A 12,136-nucleotide genomic window follows, 5' to 3' on the forward strand; every position below is an offset into this window, starting at 1 on the left:
TATAAAAAGAAAGACTTTCCTTTAGAAATTCTGGAGAAGAGAAGCAACAAAATTAGAGGTGTATGGCCAAATAACCCATCCGGATTCTAAATACCTTTACAGTACTTTGATTTTTATCAGAATGCAAGTGTGGAAACATTCTTTATTATAGCAATTAGACAGGTAGTTTCTGGGACCCAGAAAGGCCTCTTGATTCTAGATCAATTACATTTCAGATTCTGTACCAGTAGACTTTTTTTTTTTTTTTAAAGATCTTTTGCTTAACTCTGCCTTATGAAATTTGAGACCCAGGGAGAATTTACACTGCTTAAGAGGAAAGACCGAACTGTGTTGGGTTGCAGCTTAAGGCCATTCTAACACATTGACTTGGTCTCATCAAGGGCCATTTGGAACAGGGAGAAACCAAGGCAGGCTCTGAAAACAGCCTAGGTAAAGATGCTGTCTGCGAAGTGTGGCACCCGAGTACAGTGTCTTCTCTGGGTTGGGGAGAACCACATACTGAACACAAGTCATGTGTGATTTTTACTGGACATGGTGTTCAGTATAAACTTTTTTTTTTAACTCTCAAAACCATTACAAAAGGCAAATGGGATATTTTCCTTCAATCAAATTTAAAGGAAGGAGAAGACCTCATAGAGATTTTATTCAATAAAGGTGGTGTGAATCCTAAATTGATTAAGTCCTTTCTGGTACTCAAGAGGTACCAGACATAAAGGAAAGTTAACTGTTCAGAGTCTCAAGAAATGCCAGATTCACTGCTAATGGTCTGGGTTTAGTGTCTCAATCTTTCTGAATGAAAAAAAATCCCTGTAGCACACTGGTGGCTCACACCTGTAATCCTTGCTACCCAGAAGGCTGAGACCTAGGCACAACAGACGAAGGAAAGCCACTATCGGAGATAATGATCTCCAACTAGCCAGCAAAAAAGCTGGTAGTGGAGGTGTTGTTGAAGTGGTAGAGGGCCAGTCTTGACAAGAATAATCTAAGAGACAGTGTCCAGGCCCTGAATTCAAGCCACGGGACTGGAGCAGGTGTGGGTGTGTATGCGTCCGTATATGCACACATGTACACATGCACACTTGAGTGCATGCGCACGCACACACACACACACACACACACACACCTGTATATTTCTTTCTTTTTTGCCTGATACGGCTACAATTTCTCTGAATCTGTGAAAGCACAAGAAAACCTGCATTTTTAAAAAAACTGCAAACCCGTGTGCTGAGTTCTGTAAAGCTGTGATTCTGCAAACGTGCATTAACTGTGGGTGACAAATGTCAGAGTTCAAGAGTTCAAATTAGAAATATGTGTGGCTGAATTGAAAAAAAAAAAAGATCATTTATTTATTTAATGTCAGTACTGGGGCTTGCATTTAGAACCTTGAGCTCTTACTTGGCTTTCTTCCCTCCTCAAAACTGGCACTCTACCACTTGAGCCACACTTCCACTTGCAGGGTTTTTTTTCCACAGGGTGGGAAAAAATAGAAAAAAAAAGTAAGAATAGTAAAAAAAAATTGATTGGACTATTTTAGACATGTATTTAACAAGGCTATTTCTAAAAGTTTACTTCTTTATGCTTTTGGAAAAACTGAGATCTGATAAAATAATATTGACCTTTTATCAATTTAAATAAAAAATAGAGAGCTGCTTATACACATGATTCTCATTTCTTTTTTGGATAGCCTCCTAAATTTCAATGCCCATGGGCTACTAAAGCAAACATGCAGTTGTGGGTGCTTGTCTCCCTCTTCCCTTCCAGTCTGCAAGGGTAAATAACACTGGTCTACTCCAGAATGGCTCTGTACACTCCCTGTCTAATAATACCAGGGACTGTACAAGCAGTCTATTAATCATTTCCCTGAGGGTGGTGGCTGATTAGTCTGAGGAGAGGCCCTGGAGGTATGAGGCATGAGCTAGGCCTCTGGGCTCAGCCTTTCTCCATACAAAGTTTGGTGTGGCTACTACAGATGTTGGGCTTTACCCTCCTCTGGGACTATTTAGCATCCATGTGCCTCATGTTTATGGATGAGCACATGGGGCCACACAAGGGGTAAGACTTGAACAGGTCTTTGTAGCTTCTGACTAGGAGAGTTGCGATTCTAACTGGGGATGATTGTTGAACACCAAAGTATGGGCTCCCATAGCATTGCTAAGCATCTCCTCTGCTCTGGATTCTTTACTGTGAGCTTATACAAAAGCTAACTTGGGATTTTCATATGGTACTGATTGAAAGATTGTCACCTTAACTCTACAACAAAAAACCTTGAGAGGGGGGAGGGAAAGTGGGAGAAAAACGAGGGAGGGGGGTAACAATGTTCAACAAGAAGTACTCATTACCTTGGGTATATAACTGTAACTCTAAAGTTGGGGTTTGAAATAAGGAAACTGTTCAGCCCAAAAGAGCAGTAATCTTGGTTAATTAATGGTACAGAGCAGAGGATTACTTTAGACTGAAGGCTCAAACTTAAGTTCCTCCTGAAAGCTGTGTGATTCCCGGGTCACTGGGATAACAGAAATTGCAAGAAGACCTGAAACAAGGCAAACAATTTCCCTTTGGACAAGTTTAATGACCAGGTGAGTCTAGAGATAGAGAAGAATGTGATCAGGGAGCTGGGAGATCTCTCAAACCTTAGGTTTTCTCTAATGGAAAAGGCCAGGCCAGATTCCAGAGACACAGCAAGAGTCTTCTGCTTAAAGACCTCTCCCATTAGCCTATGTCTGAAATACCACAACTGAAGCAAACTTCCTTATTCCATGGTCGGAGGTAACATTAAGGGGTTGATGATATGGCTCAGTGTCAAGTATTTGTCCAGTATACCTAAGAGCCTGAGATGATCCCTAGCATCACTAACAAAGCAACACACACGTGCGCACACACACGCACGCGCGCGCGCGCACACACACACGTTATGGACACTCAGGAAAAAAGTGGCTGGTGGTCATTATATCACACTGTTGAAGGGGCTAGGTGTTTAAATGTCTCTATTCCTAAGAGGGTTAGTAACATATATTACATGGTGTAAATTTAAAGTAGTATACAATGAAAAGTTGATTGTGTGTGTGTGTGTGTGCGTGCGTGCACAGTACTGAGGCTTGAACTCAGGAACTGAGAGTTGTCACTTAGTTTTTTCACTCAAGGCTAGTACTTTACCACTTGAGCTACAGCTCTACTTCTGGCATTTTGCTAGATAGTTGTAAAAAGTCCCATGGACTTTCCTGTGCAGGCTAGCTTTGAGCCACAATCTTCAGATCTCAGTGGACTGAGTAGATAGGATTATAAATGAGAGTCACCTGTGCCTGGTATAAAACGTTGATCCTTAGCACCTGTCCTTCAGCCATTCAATTCTATCTAGCAATCAACATGGTTCAGTTTCTCACTTTAATATTTATTTAATTTTTTAAAATTATTTTTGTAATAAGTAATTTTAACTGAAAATCAGTGTTAATATTATTTGCCATGCTGGGGTTTGAACAACAGGGCTTTATGCTTGTGAGGCTGAAACTTTAACACTGTGGTCTTGCCTTTGGCCCCAGTTTCTCATCAGAAAAATTATTTATGATAATGATTATTTTGAGGTTCTGGGGATTGAACCCAAGGCCATGCACATGCTAGGCAAGTGCTGCACCATTGCAGTGACATTTCCAGCCATTTTTCTCATATATATTTGCAGAGATATTCTCTACACCTATAGTTGAAAAGTATAAAGGGTTCTAAAGGCCTTTGTTTCATGAAATGCTGAGTCACCAAATTCTACCTCTTCTGTGAAATCTCCTCCACCGCTCTGCCTGATGAGATCAGTCATTCTTTTCTGTCATCACTTACGACCTTCAAGACTTACCAGAGCATCCCCAGTGGTTGTTCACTGATCCATGTCCTGTACTGCCTCTCATCCTGGAAGGAACTCAGGACTGGGGCTGTGTCCAACTCATCTTTGGACTTTGGTGCTAAGCCTAGAGCAGGTATTCAATAAATACTCACTAAATGCTTATTAAGAAAGTGTTTGGGGCCAGGTGCTGGTGGCTTATACCTACTATCCTAGCTACTTAGGAGGCTGAGATCTGAGGATCGAGGTTTAAAGCCAGCTTGGGAAAGTAAGTCCATGAGACTCTTATCTCCAACTAACCACCAAGAAGCCAGGAGTGGAGCTCATATGGTAGAGTGCTAGCCTTGAGCAGAAAAGCCAAAGGACCATGTACAGGCCTTGGGTTCAAGCTCCAGTAATAAACTTTAAAACTTGGTTGGGGAGGGAAAATGGAAGAAACCAGGGAGGGGTAACAATGTTTGACAAGACATGTACTCATTACCCACTTATGCAACTGTAACCCTTTGTACATCACCTTTACAAAAAAAAAAGCCATTAGAGGATCTGTGGCTCAAGTGGTAGAGGGCCAGACTTGGGTGAAAAAAGTGAGAGCATGAGGCCCTAAATTCAAGTTCTAGTTGCAGTGCACGCATACGTGTGTGCGTGTGCGCATGCGCGCATACCTATACACACACACACACACTCACATCATTATAGAAAATACAATACAAATGCCTCAGATAGGTGAAGCAGGCAGAGTTAATATATCTTAATCTTGCTCTAACACAACTACTGGATGTGGTAAACTTTCTGATGGTTAAAGTATTAGCTAAACAACTCACCACAAATGGATGCTAAATCCATCTGAATTCCCAGAGAATGTACATTAGCTCAGAGAGCAATTTTAAGGAGTCAAGAATGAGAGATTTAATTATCACTGAGCCCCATAAAAAATCCCAAATTCCTCCAAGGGATTTAGACTCTGAATTGCTGGAAAAGAACTTCATAACATAATGTTAGACAGAGGCAAAGTCATCAGACACTTCAGCCCATCAATCAACATTTTCTTTACAGTTTGAGCTGCCAATGAGTAGATAAAGTAGCTCATAAACACACCAAATTGTTCAGCAAAAGGGGAATTTATTGTCACAATAGGCTTGTAACACTCAGAGAAACCATGTGTTGGAAAAGTCCATTGCAGGCCTTTGGTGAGAGGAAGGATGTTAATAAAATCCCTTTTGTGGGTGAACTATTTGAGAAGAATGACATTTTATAGTTAATGTTTGTATGTATGCAATGGATTGCTTTCATAAGCATTGTAGGGCAAAATAGTGATGAAAATGACAGGGCTAGGGGCTTAATTTTACTGCTTGCAAGACTGTTTGGCTTAATTTGGGTCACCCTGGCATAAATCTCTGCTATTCTCATAAAAGATCCCTCCCACACTGCCCACACAAAAAAATCCTAAGGGACATTTTAACTACAGAAAAGTTTCCCATTAAATTTCACATTTAAGATGGAAAACATATTGTATCGATCAATGATTTCTTTTTTAAAGTGTTAGGCCTTATTCCTGTGTTTAGGGGGAAAAACTCTCCTTAATAAGAAGGACCCACAAAAACCAAAAGAATGTAAAAATGTGATATATAAAATGGGCACTTTTATTTCTCCTATAACAAAACATGATTCAGATCTATGCCTTCGAGAGGCAAGTGATGCTATTTTCAAACAGCATTTCATACAGTTTTCTCTATGGCTGTCACTGCTCTTAGAAGACGAGATATGCCTTTCTGAACAGTGCGCTGCTTTCTCAGCTTGGAGGCCGAACCAATAAAGGGGTTGTAACAGCATCCAGAACGGTAAAACTCAAACTGCATTCATATCTACATTGAAAAACATAGACCAGGGTAAAGTTACTGATTTATGCTATCTACCATAGTTACAGAGTTTAAAAAGAAAATGGTGGCTAAATCATTAAATGTTATCTCATTTTGAGCAAGGAAAGCTGGTGATTCAAACTGTATATAAATAAAAAGATTCTCATCCTTGGTTTGTCATCCCGAATCTTCTATGAGCAATACTATTACAATTATTTTTATATTATTTTTTCAGTGCTAGAGAATCTGATCTAAGGTCTCACACGTTAGGCAAATGCTCTGCCACTGAGCTACATCTCCAGACTTCCTTCCTTCCTTCCTTCCTTCCTTCCTTCCTTCCTTCCTTCCTTCCTTCCTTCCTTCCTTCCTTCCCTCCCTCCCTCCTTTCCTTCCTTCCTTCCTTCCTTCTGTCCTTCCTTTCTTCCTTCCTATGAACTTTGGCAACTATGGTATATATGCAGTCTTCCTTTTATTTACTAGTATACTCCTTAAAACTTAGATATCTATCATTATATGTTAGGCAACCTCATTAGCAATTTTTCAATAACTACTTTATGACTGACACAGCATGGTTCATATAGATATACAAATGTTTGATTCCAGAGCCTCACACTTGCTGGGCAAGTGCTCTACTGCCTGAATGAATTTTCCAGCCATTTTTAATGCTGTTTGTTTTTCCTTCTGCATTTAAAACATTATCTTTAAGTGGCTGTGCAAAGAATTTTCAATTTACTGTCAATTTATTGATCAATGTCTTCCCATCCAAAGTTCTTCCCCCCCATCTTTTCTAACCTCTATGCTGGCTGTTTGTTAAGAGACAGTCTCACTGTTTGAGCCACCCTGGACTGCATACCTCCTCCTATTTGTGCTTTCCTGTCTTGCTGGGATGATAATCACACACCATGGTGCTTCACTGGTTGAGATAGAGTCTCATGAATTTTCCTGTGCATATATATATATATATATATATATATATATATATATATATATATACATGCATATCCTCATTTGGGAATGTTTGAAGTGGACTGTATTAATATATGGAAATAGCACAGTGAAACTTCCCTCATATTACAAATATATGTTAACCCCCAGATAAAATTAGGCTGGCACCAGTGGCTTATATCTATTAATGCTAGATACTCAGGGAGCTGAGATCTGAGGATCAAGATTCAAAGCCAGTCTGGGCAGGAGAGTTTGTGAGACTTTAATCTCCAATTAGCCACCAAAAAGTCTGAAGTGAAGCTGTGACTCAAGTGGTAGAGTACCAGCTTTGAGCAAAAAAGCTAAGGGAGGGGCTGGGAAGGTGGCTCAGTGGTAGAGCGCTTGCCTTGCATGCCAGAGGCCCTGGGTTCGATTCCTCAGCACCACATAAGCAAAAAGAAAAAAGCCGGAAGTGGCGCTGTGGCTCAAGTGGTAGAGCGCTAGCCTTGAGCTGAAGAGCTGAGGGACAGCGCCCAGGCCCAGAGTTCAGGCCCCACGACCGGACCCAAAAAAAAAAAAAAAAGCTAAGGGATAGCACGTAGGTCCTGAGTTTAAGCCCCAATACTGGCATAAAAAAATTAAATAAGGCCTAGGAAGGTGGCTCAGTGGTAGAGTGCTTGCCTTGCATGCATGAGGCCCTGGGTTCAATTCTTCAGCACCACATAAGCAGAAAAAAGCTGGAAGTGGCGCTGTGGCTCAAGTGGTAGAGCGCTAGCCTTAAGCTGAAGAGCTGAGGGACAGTGTCCAGGCCCAGAATTCAGGCCCCACGACTGACAAAAAGAAAAAATTAAATAAATAAAACCTTAGGTTAGGAAGGAGAATAAGAAAGAGTAATAGGGAGTGAATATGATCAAAACATATTACATGCATGTATGGAAATATCACAAAATGAAGCCTCTCCCAATACCGTTCAATTAATATGTGCTCATAAAATGTGGGGGGAAAAAACCTGAAACCAAAACGACTCATCCTCAAACTCTCAGAGACTGGAGGTAGAGCTCAGTGCTACAATACTTTCCTAGCATGCAGCAGCCCCGGGTTTGGTTCTCAGCATCACAAGCCAAAAACCAAAACAAACAAACAAAAAAAACCCCAAAATCATTCTCAACTCTAAAAGGTAGGATTAGTTCCATTTTATGGTAGCAGAAATATCAACCTAGAGGAGCTAAAGGGCTTAATGCGAGTATCAACCAAAAAAGGTCTGATAAAGAGCAGAGCTAAAATCAGAAGACAGGCTTCTTTGTTTTTCCTTTTCACTAAGTATGGTCTTCACTGTTCATGGATACCATATTTGCAAATTTGCCTACTTTCTATTATTTTTGTGGCCCCCAAATCAATGCTCTTGTACGTTTACTGTCATTCTTGGACATGCTCAGTTATTAGAATATTTCAGTCCTGTGAGATTCCCCCTTCTTGATTGAGATTGCTTTCTTCTTGTTTCAGTTCTCCTTGCAAACAAGTATTCTTTTGGTGGTCTACTTAGTGTCCTGTTTTCTTGTCTTGTTTTTTGTTTTTGCATTTTTGTCTGTTTTATTTGTGACCTTACTGTTTAAAATGGTCCCTAAGTAATGGGCTGAAATACCATCTAAGTGTAATAGGCTGTGATGTGTCTTAAAGAGAAAATATATATGTCTGGAGGCTTTGTTCAGACACAAATTACATGATACTAGATGTGAGTTCAGTGTTAACGGGATAGCAATAAGGTATCTTTAAACCGAAATGCCCATAAATTAAAATTATATGTTGGTTGGTGGTTAACTTTAAGCTGTGAGCAAGGCATGGCAAATCCTCACCCCAGCAGCTCCCCTAGAAGGAATGTGCAGCCTTCACTGACCGAGTCTTGGTCCCAGCTTGATAGAATACAATGACTCTGAGTACTGAGATGAGACTGTCCTTTCCGCTACTGTGTTTCCCTGGTGCTGTGTCATGACGACAGAGCTAGGCTTAATATGAAAGCTGGTAAATGCTGAAAGGCAGACGGACGGTGACTATGATGCAGATGGCAGTACCCTAGGACAGTGGACTTCTCGCCACCAAGGGCAGTGGGTTGATTAACCCAAGGATGGGAAACTGAAAAATGTCTTCTCCCTGTGATGTGATACTTTGGGCACCTGCACTTTTTTAAACCATTTAGAAAGGTGACATTGTGGGGTTGAGTTGTTATTAGCAGTAAAGTATTTGCCCAGCATGTACGAAGCCCTGGGTCCTGTGTCTAATCCCAAACACCACAATTTAAAAAATATGATTTGGAAAAGTTTAAGATGAGCTGGAAAAAGCCCTGTGCCAGTGCCTTCATGCCTGTAATCCTAGTTGCTCAGAAGGCTGAGATCTGAGGATCACGGTTAGGAGCCAGACCAGGCAGGAAAGTCTGTAAGACTCTTATCTCCAATAAATTACCATAACATCAGGAAGTGGAGCTGTGGCTCAAGTGGTATAATGCCAGCCTTGAGCAAAAAGGAGGTCAGGGTCAGTTCCCAGGACCTGAGTTCAAGCCACAGGACTGGCAAAAAAAAGAAAAGATGAGCTGTAAAGTTGCTAATCCTCTCCACTGTTAGACAAAAAACTTTTCCCTCCTTTGATGTTGAGTATTTGATATCACCTCATTGATTCATGAGATGTACAAAATTAAGAGGCTGCTTCATTTTATCATCTCATAAGAGCATACATACAGGACCAGAGGTAAAATGGAGTCAATAAATGCCACACTCCTTATCTTAATATAATTTGAACAAGTCTCACAGTCAAGTGTATATTAAATCTATTGCTTTCCCATGGATCAGAATAAAAGATGATTACTTTAGAAGAAACAGAGCATTTGTCAAATTGATGTTATTTTTTGCTTGACAGCTTTATAGACAGAACAGATAATGTTTTCTGCTCAGAAAACCTAAGGCGCAATACCTGTTCAAGGAAAGCCAGCAAGAGTGAGAGCTTACTTATTGTAGTTGAAATCCTAAGTCTTAAAAATCCAGGATACTTTACTCTGTTACTAGTAAATTAGAGTTCACTACACAGATTTTCTGGGAAACTCAGAATGGATTTCAATCAGTCTGTATAAAACTTTGCTACACAAGGACAAATGAGAAAGTGTATAGATCCTAAAATGTATCTACCAAACCCCTGAAAGAGGAAGAAAATGGACCACAATGTACTATTATTTTGGAATTCTGAAACATTCTCAGGTAATGAATGACAGATAACATAAAGTCATTGTCAGCAATAGGCACATTAATTCTTTGGATGCAATGGACTTACTGCTCAATTGCACTAGATGAAAACACACCTCTATGCGTGTGCATGGATGTATGCGTGTGTGTGTGTGTGTGTGTGTGTGTGTGTGTGTGTGTGTGTGCAATTGACTGTAAGTAATTCTTTTTTTTTTTTTTGTCGGTCGTGGGGCTTGAACTCTGGGCCTGGGCACTGTCCCTCAGCTCTTCAGCTCAAGGCAAGCGCTCTACCACTTGAGCTACAGCGCCACTTCCGGTTTTCTGGTGGTTTATTGGAGATAGGAGTCTCACGGTCTCTCCTGCCCGGGCTGGCTTTGAACCGCGATCCTCAGATCTCAGCCTCCTGAGTAGCTAGGATTACAGGTGTGAGCGACCAGCGCCCAGCTGACTATGTAAGTAATTCTAACACTGAAATTCAGGAATTGCAAACTATCACACTGCCTACCAAATAACTAATATGTGAAATGAAAATCTTAGTAATGAAATTGCTAATGCAGAAATTGCTGGTAATACATAAAGATATTTTTTGCACTTTAAGACTGTGAAAAGCTTTTTCTTAAGCTCAAACATGAAATTATTTTATATTTACTTAACATGGAATTTTCTTGCCAAGTCTGATTTAACAAAAACTTGATATTCATCTGTATGAATATAATTTTTCATATTGAAATATAGATTTATGTAAGGAAATGGGATAATATTTGCATTATATCTTATAAGTCTCCGTAGTTCCATCTGGTCCTTATTTATTTAAATTTTACTCAGCTTGCATAATATTTTTGCTTACAGTTATAGTCTTTAGGATCAGAAATGTCCAAATCTGGAAATTTAGAGGTATTATTCATCAACATTCTTTCAGTGTGATTCATACTCTTTTCTCAAACTCTGCTTTGATTTTAAAATAAAACTAAGGTAATAAGATGTTTTGTATAAAAATATATGACCTAAGTCATAACGATAAAAGGAGCTTGGCTGCAAGGAATTATAGGCCAAAGCCAACCACACTCCTCATGAAACAGACCGCACAAAGTTCAAATGCAGGGGAATGGCAAAATAAAACACTTAATCCAATGTAAAATAGCTTCTCAACTCTGCTTACTCTAAAAATACCCTGTAGTTTAAATCTTTGCAATCTTTTTGTTTTTCTTTATAGGCTATGGAGCTTGAACTTAGGGCCTGGTGCTGTCTTGAGCTCTTTTTTGCTCTAGGCTAGTGCTCTACCACTTTGAGCCACAGCTTCACTTCCAGTTTTCTGGTGACAATTGGAGATGAAGAATTGCATAGACTTCCCTGCCTAGGCTGGCTTCGAACTGTGATCCTCAGATCTTAGCTTCCTGAATAGCTAGGATTATAGGCCTGAGCCACCAGCGTCCAGCTGCAATCCTACTTTTAAATGTAATAAGTAAATGACAGCATTCATCATGATGAGGGGGCAAACATGGTCTCAAGTTACAGGAGAGGTACTATCCACTTCAATTTCTAAATGGACAAGCCCCATAAAGACCAAGTCTTTATTTACTGTTCAAGTCTTCTTGGACTTTCAATTCTACATTGATATGTTTTACTAATGTATTTGCTCTAAATCAAAATGAATCAAATTGGCATAGCCATGTAGAACTTGTATAATAAGCATAAATTAAAAGGTGGGTGCTAGTGGCTCATGCTGTAATCCCAGATACTCAGGAGGCTGAGATCTGAGGATCCTAGTTCAAAGACAGCTGGAGCAGAAAAGTCTATGAGATTCTTCTCTCCGGTTAACCAGCATAAAGTTGGAAGTGGAGCTGAGGATCAAGTGATAGAGCCTTGAGCCACAGCTCTACTTCTATCCTTGGGTCCCAGCCTTGAGTGAAAAAGCTGAGGAACAGTGCCTAGGCCCTGAGTTCAAGCTTCAGTACCTGCACCATCCCTGCACCCCCAAGAACTGAACCCTGAGCATTATCTCTGAGCTTTTTTGCTGAAGGCTGGCACTCTACTAATTGAACCACAGCTCCACTTCTGGCTTTTTAGTGATTAATTGTAGATAAGATTCTCACAGACTTTCTTGCCCAAGCTGGTTATAAACCTTTATCCTCAGATCACAGCCTGCTGAGTAGCTAGGATTACAGGAGTGAGTCACCAGTGCCCAGCCTCAACACTGTTCTTGTCAGCCAGTCTTGCCAGCAATGAGTATGGCACTGTAGCTGCAGTGACAATGGATGGGAGGTGCTCCAACTGGCCTACAGCAGCAAAGCTGTATACCAGGT

General features: G+C 40.4%; 1 protein-coding gene across 2 annotated transcripts in view; it reads right to left on the reverse strand.

Annotated features, from left to right (window-relative positions):
- The window catches only part of Patj (PATJ crumbs cell polarity complex component), a 289,250-nt gene that overhangs the window by 51,672 nt on the left and 225,442 nt on the right, over positions 1-12,136 (reverse strand). The gene's annotated exons all lie outside the window — the stretch shown is intronic.

The sequence above is a fragment of the Dipodomys spectabilis genome, unplaced genomic scaffold, assembly GCF_019054845.1.
Source record: "Dipodomys spectabilis isolate Male_0828 unplaced genomic scaffold, ASM1905484v1 ptg000002l, whole genome shotgun sequence".
Taxonomy (NCBI): Eukaryota; Metazoa; Chordata; class Mammalia; order Rodentia; family Heteromyidae; genus Dipodomys; species Dipodomys spectabilis.